Here is a 6,652-nt window from a genome sequence, read left to right on the forward strand (position 1 = left end):
GCTCGACGTGGCATGGCATGGATCCAACAAGTGGTTGGAAGTACCCTACAGAAATACCGAGCAAGTCTGCCTCTATAACCGTCCGTAATTGCGGAAATGTTGGCGGTGCAGGATTGTATTTTGAGCACGAACTGATCTCTCGATTATGACCAATAAATGTTCGATGGGGGTTCATGTCTGGTGATCTCCGCTTCGAAGCAGCCGCGAACGACCACATTGTTATCCATAAAAAAAATCTACCATTCTTTGGAAACATGACGTCCAGGGATGCTGCAAATGGTCTCCAAGTAGCAGAATAGCATTAGAGGACCCAGCCCACTACATTTAAACACCGCCCTCATCATTATATAGCCACCATCAGCTTGTGCAGTGCCGTATTGACCACTTGAGTCCGTGGCCACACTCGAACTGGTGGTGTGCACCATACTGGAAGACTACCATCAGCTCTTACCAACTGAAATTGGGACTCATCTGTCCAGGTTACCATTTTCCAGTCGTCTAGGGTCCAAGCGATACGTTTACAAATCCAGGAGAGGCGCTGCAGGCGATGACATGCTGTTCGCAAAGGCACTCGCGTCAATCGTCTGAAGCCATAGCCCATTAACACCACATTTTACCACACTGCCCTAACTAACACCTTCGTCGTACGTCCCACATTGATTTCTGTGGTTATTTCACGCAGTGTTGCTTGTCTGTTAAGACTGACAACTCCACGCAAACGCGGCTGTTAAGTGAAGGCAATCGGCCACTGTGTTGTCCGTGGTGAGAGGTAATGGCTGAATTATGGTATTCTCGGTACACTCTTGACACTGTGGATCTCGATACAATGGAAGACTCCCAGGAGAGCTTTCATGTGGAGGCCACAGCCGTGTTACTCCCTAGTATAAAACCCGCCCTGGCGCCTATAGTATATAATCTCGACGCAATTTCTGTGACGCATCCTTATTAGAAGAGTGCGAAGGTTTCAGTAAATGGGCAGTAGTGCGTCGGATACAAACTACATGTCTCCGAGGAGGGCTTTCATGTGGAGGCCGCAACCGTTTTACTCTCTAGGATAAAACCGGCCCTGGGACCTATAAAATTTAATCTCGACGCAATTTCTGTGTTGCATCGTCAGTAGAGGGGAAAGTCCCATGTGTTAATTTCCATTGTGAGGCCATAATAAAGTCGAAAACCTTTTCGCATGGATCACCAGAGTACAAATGACAGCTATACCAATGCACTGCTCCTTTACACCTTATGTACGCGACACTACCGCCATCTGCACACATGCAAATCGCCATCCCATGAGTGTTGTCATCTCATCTTAATGCACCCTCGTGGTGTTCCTTTTCTCTTGCAATAACCGATGCCCTTGTCTTCGTATCTCTCGGATCTGCCACCCTCTCGCCCCCAGGAGCGGCACTGGCTGCCCTCGTGGCCTGCAATACGCACACACCTCAGCCACCCCCTGCGTTCAGCGTCAGTGATTCAAAAGGTCGTGACGCCGCGGCCCACTGGTTCGCAGTCGACTTGCTTCGAATTCGCTCTCCACCTAATGAATCCACGTTCACCGTATGTCCTCGCAATTCCCCTCCCCCACCCCCTCTCCTCCCTGCGGCAGTGGCATCGATGCCTGTGCACACAGCGAGCTCTCAGGTGATACGCAGCGGGGAAAACCTACCAGCACCGTACCCTGGCCGCAGGCAAAACAGTAGTTTTCACACGCCACATGATTTTCTAGTTTACACTGAGAAGGTCAGCACCTGTTACTACCTAAATGTTACGGTATTTCCTTCCTAACGATCTGACACTATCAATACACTATTGTCCGACCAACTCGTATAAAATTCTCATTATCCATCTATCCAGGTTAGCCTTGTCCATGCTGTTTCGCATTTGGAATCTTTTACACCTCGTTGGACCTGTTGTATCTCCTGCCAGAGAGTCAAATCTAAATTTCTACAGCAGGGTGAAAAGTATTTAAACCGAAAAACTCTGGGAGGTTGTAAGGGACATCAAAACAAATATTTTTCACTAATGTCATTTTTTGCTATGAGGATTATTTAAACCGGTGGAGGCCGTATTACGCTTTTCAGTTGTCAGAGGCCGTATTACGATCTACACTTGTTAGAGGGCGTATTACGCCCTTCAGTTGTAGGCAACTGCTGTCGACCAGTGCACTAGTGCATTGTATCTGTTTACTAATGGAGCGATACACCTGGAGTGAGTACACTGACATGGTTGGTGCCTACTACATAGCGCACCACAACGGACGAGCTGCACTGCGGGTTTATCAACAACTATATCCTAATCACCGTATCTCGCATCATACGACCTTTGCTGCTGTGTACCAACGTCTTCGTGAGACCGGGTCATTTAGCAGATTACCCGGACAGGGACGCCGTCACACGGTAAGAACGCTGCAATTTGAGGAAGCTGTCTTCCAGCATGTGAAGCGGGATCCTTCAATCAGTACTCGTGCAATTCCACTTAACATGGGGACGAATCAACGAATGTAAGAAAGTCCTTCGAAAGCAATTGTTACCTCCATCTCACTTACAGCGTGTCCACAACCTGGAACCAACTGATTATCCACCCAGAGCACAGTTTTCGTAGTGGTTCCTGGAACAGTGCGAAATGCATCCTACATTTGCATTCTCTGTGTTGTTTACCGATGAAGCAACGTTCGGGCATGATGGAGTGTTCAACATGCACAATTCGCATGTTTGGAGTGAGGATAACCCACATACCACAGTTACTAGCGCTCATCAAGTGCGGTTTTTCGTTAATATGTGGGTCGGTGTTGTTGGAGACTGTTTAATTGGGCCGTATCTGCTACCTAGGCCATTAAATGGCAGGCAAAATTACAACTTTCTCGCCAGAGCATTGTCAGAATTGTTGGAAGACGTCCCGCTCCCTACAAGACAACGCATGTGGCTCCAACATGACGGGGCGCCGGCACATTTCAGTCGTCGTGTGCGTCGATTCCTGGACCGACGGTTTCCAGAAACGTGGATTGGCAGAAGTGGTCCTGTATCATGGCCTGCTCGATCCGCAGCTATTTCCCCTCTGGACTTTTTCGTGTGGGGAGAGATGTGTAACATGGCCGTGTGTAACGTAACTATGACGGTGCGCGAAAAACAGCACGCTGTAATCGAATTTCTAATTGCAGCGAACGTAGCTCGAATTGAAATCCATAGAACAATGAAAGCTGTGTACGGTGATAATTGTATCGGCACATTAACGTCTGACGTTCGGCTGTTTGTGGTCATAATGAAGGAAAGGAGGATGCCAAGTTCACCCAACCTGAATATGATGTGACGTCATTATGACGTATATACGCTTTAGTCGATTAACACACCTATCGACTTTTACGAACGTTCGAGATTCTAAACTGTCGTCAGCTAGTGGTTTGTTTTGACACGTGCGGTTCTGATAACAGCTCAGTGTGGCAGCGTATATGTATTTCGCCAAAATAAAAGCAAAAGAGCTGGATATTAATAGAAATATTCCTGATCGTGGGCTTGAAAACACCACGGACAACACGTTTCGTAAAAAAGTGAAGTCTTCTTATGTCCCAACCAGATTAGATTGTGTGATTGTTGTATTCAATGCTTACGCCCAAAATAATATTTATTTATTATCAATATTTTAGTATGGTTTCATACAATTGGTCTCGTCAGTACATATTAGATTGTAGCAGCATACTCTTGCTGACTTTTTTTTTCTTTATTTATATAGCTGAAAGAGAACTCGTGCAAGTTTGTTAGCTAAGTAATTTATATGTCCATCCCAAGATAGTCCTTTATCAACCATAATTCCAAGTAATTTTACACTCGGACCGCAGAGACAGGTACCTTAGTGTCCAGTCATGACTGGTGTGTAGAATGTTTGAATTTCGAACTTAAAAAGAAAAATATGAGGCATTGTTGAAGAAAAATCGTCGACCGGAGGTGAAATACGAGGGGAAGTGGATTTCTCAATGTAATCTTAACCAAAGGTTAGTGTCTAGACGCATCGGAAGATTTTGGCTGCTGAGTGCTTCTTCTCACCGAGTACGAATAACCGACGCACTTCAGCTGGCTCAGAAGTACATCAATTTCTGCTTGAGATTCACAATAACCACGCAATTGCCCGTCGTCATCGATGCTGAACTCTTTCAGCTTTTCTCTCATTAGTCTCTCGAATGCTGAACACATAATTAGAGACGAGCAAACGAAAAACAACGCACAGGACACAAACACAGTACAATACACGATTTAATCGCAAGGAACGCAAAACACATTTACACGAATGGCGCAGAGCACAGCGCTACCCTGTCACAACCTCTCGAAAGTTCACGAAAGTAGAATAGTCGATATACGGTTTCTATCGTTTTCGATGTAGCGTGTATACGTCATAATGACGTCACATCGTATCCAAGTCCGGTGAACTTAGCATCCTCCTGAAGGAAACGGTGATGCTAAGCTCAAAGTGTGTAACAGAGCTTGCGGTGGAAACCGCGTACGGCAATCAACGTGACTCACCGGAATCTGGTTGATGAACTCATCAGAGAGAATCGTCGCATAACACAGACACAGCTGTCGGGGAAGTGTCGCAAATCACGACAGGCTACACAGAACATCATTGCACAACTGTGGTTCAGACAACTGTATGTGGGGCGAGTGCGTCGGATCGTCACTCCTGACATGAAGCAGAGAGTCTGGGACGTCTGTCAACAATGTCTTCTGCATTCTGACAACACTGTGACACATCAAAGCTGGGTTCACCATTTTCACCCTAAAAAAAACAAGGAGTAGCAAAGGAGTTCCGCTGCAAAGTATCATCCACGCCAGAAACGTTCAAGATCATGCCGTTAGCAGGCAAATTCATGCTCGCTTTGTTTTGGGATGTCCAGGATGTGCTGCATTTGGAACTTATGCCTAAAGACAGTATCACAAATTCTACAAGGTGCGGGGAGATCCTCTGAAAATTTTAAGCAAGAATTTTAGGAGTTCGTCTGCACATGGATTACCATCTGCTTCAGCTCGACAATGCCGGGCCACATACGGACGGTGTGACATCTGTGTCAATTCGACGTCTTGTGTTCACTGTCATCAATCATCATCCACACAGTCTCCACCGGACTCGATCCAAATTTAATCTGTTTCTAAAATAAAGGACACCTCCAAAGACTCCACTTTGGCAGTGAAGAAGCTGTGGATCCGTCAACAATGTCAAAATTCAGTTGTGGTGATTTCAACAAATTGGTCTCACACTGGGAAAAATGTGTTCATCCCAGGGTGACTATGTTGAGAAATAAATATGTAGACATGAAGAAGAGAGATGCAGAATGTTAATAAAGTTAGTTTTATTTAAAAACCCTTAAAGAGTTTTTACATGAAAATTTTCGATGTATTACTTTTCGTAGGTTCCACGTAGTTTTGCAAATTTCCGTACGCTATACTTCATATTTGTATCACCTTCTACCATTATGTGGGAGTGATTGCCTTCTACGAGAGTCATCAAGTCTGGTACCATGCCGGTAGTACTCATCAACTAATAATTTCCATTCTTACTCACAGATAATGCTACCCGGTCTGTTGAAAAAAATTGTATGGAGCTGATTTTTCTACAGGAAGTTTCCGAGGTTTATCTAATATAAAAAGGTACGTGTTTTTCGCACTTCACCCAAGGGGCCTTTTAAGATGTATATGGGACATTTGACCTGAAGAAAACGACAAGTATTCACTCTGCGGCATAGTGTTTAGAAATCATCGATAGTTTGAAACTCAGCCAATACATGTGGCAAATTCATTTTTGCCCAAAATGTTTTTGCTTTTCATAAATAGCGACATCATCTTAGCATTAGTTTGCGTGCATCTGCTGTTCTCAGCTTCAGCTGATCGAAATAAGGTCCTTGAGAAACCTCTTTCTACGCCCATTCAGGAATTTTGACACCTTTGGGTGTGCAAGTTATGCAGTCAGGCAGTAGAATACTTCATTGTTCCGCTAGTCCGGTGCTATTTTTAATCGAGTTCAGCTATACCGATTCTTTCGAAATTAGTATCGTGGTTTAAAGTCTTTAGAGCACATACAACATTCAGCTTACAATTATAAACAATACATCAAATGAAAGGTCAACTCAAATAGTTTTTTTACAAGTGTTCAGAATGAGCAGCATTCGTCCTACGGCACACATTGTGTCCATAGGGGAGCTCTTCGCAGAACCTTCATCAGAGTGTCTAGCGTAGCTGTTGCAGTAATTGGTAGACCAGCTGGTGGAGGACGCACACACAGATGATCCCTTATGAACATACAAAGGCAAAAATCGCATGACATCAGATCTGGTGAACGTGGAGGCCATGCGAAACAAGATCTGACATCCGGCCCCTTGCGGCCAATACAGAGACCGTGTCAACTAGTCGCGTACTGAGTTATACCAGTGTGGCAGCGCACTATCTTGCTGCCAAATAAGCAAGAAATGTTCAGCTTCTTCCAACTGAGGAAAAAACCGTAGTGTTGGCGCATCAAGATACTAAGTGCCAGTTACAGTTGCTACACCGAAAAAGACAGCCTCATAAATTTTCCGTCAGGATAGTGCACAAGACACATTCAGTTTAGGGGAGTCTCGGTGCAACTTTACCATATCGTAGGCATTTGCTGACCCCATATGCACACGTTATATCTG

This window comes from Schistocerca piceifrons, chromosome 7, assembly GCF_021461385.2.
Source record: "Schistocerca piceifrons isolate TAMUIC-IGC-003096 chromosome 7, iqSchPice1.1, whole genome shotgun sequence".
NCBI lineage: Eukaryota > Metazoa > Arthropoda > Insecta > Orthoptera > Acrididae > Schistocerca > Schistocerca piceifrons.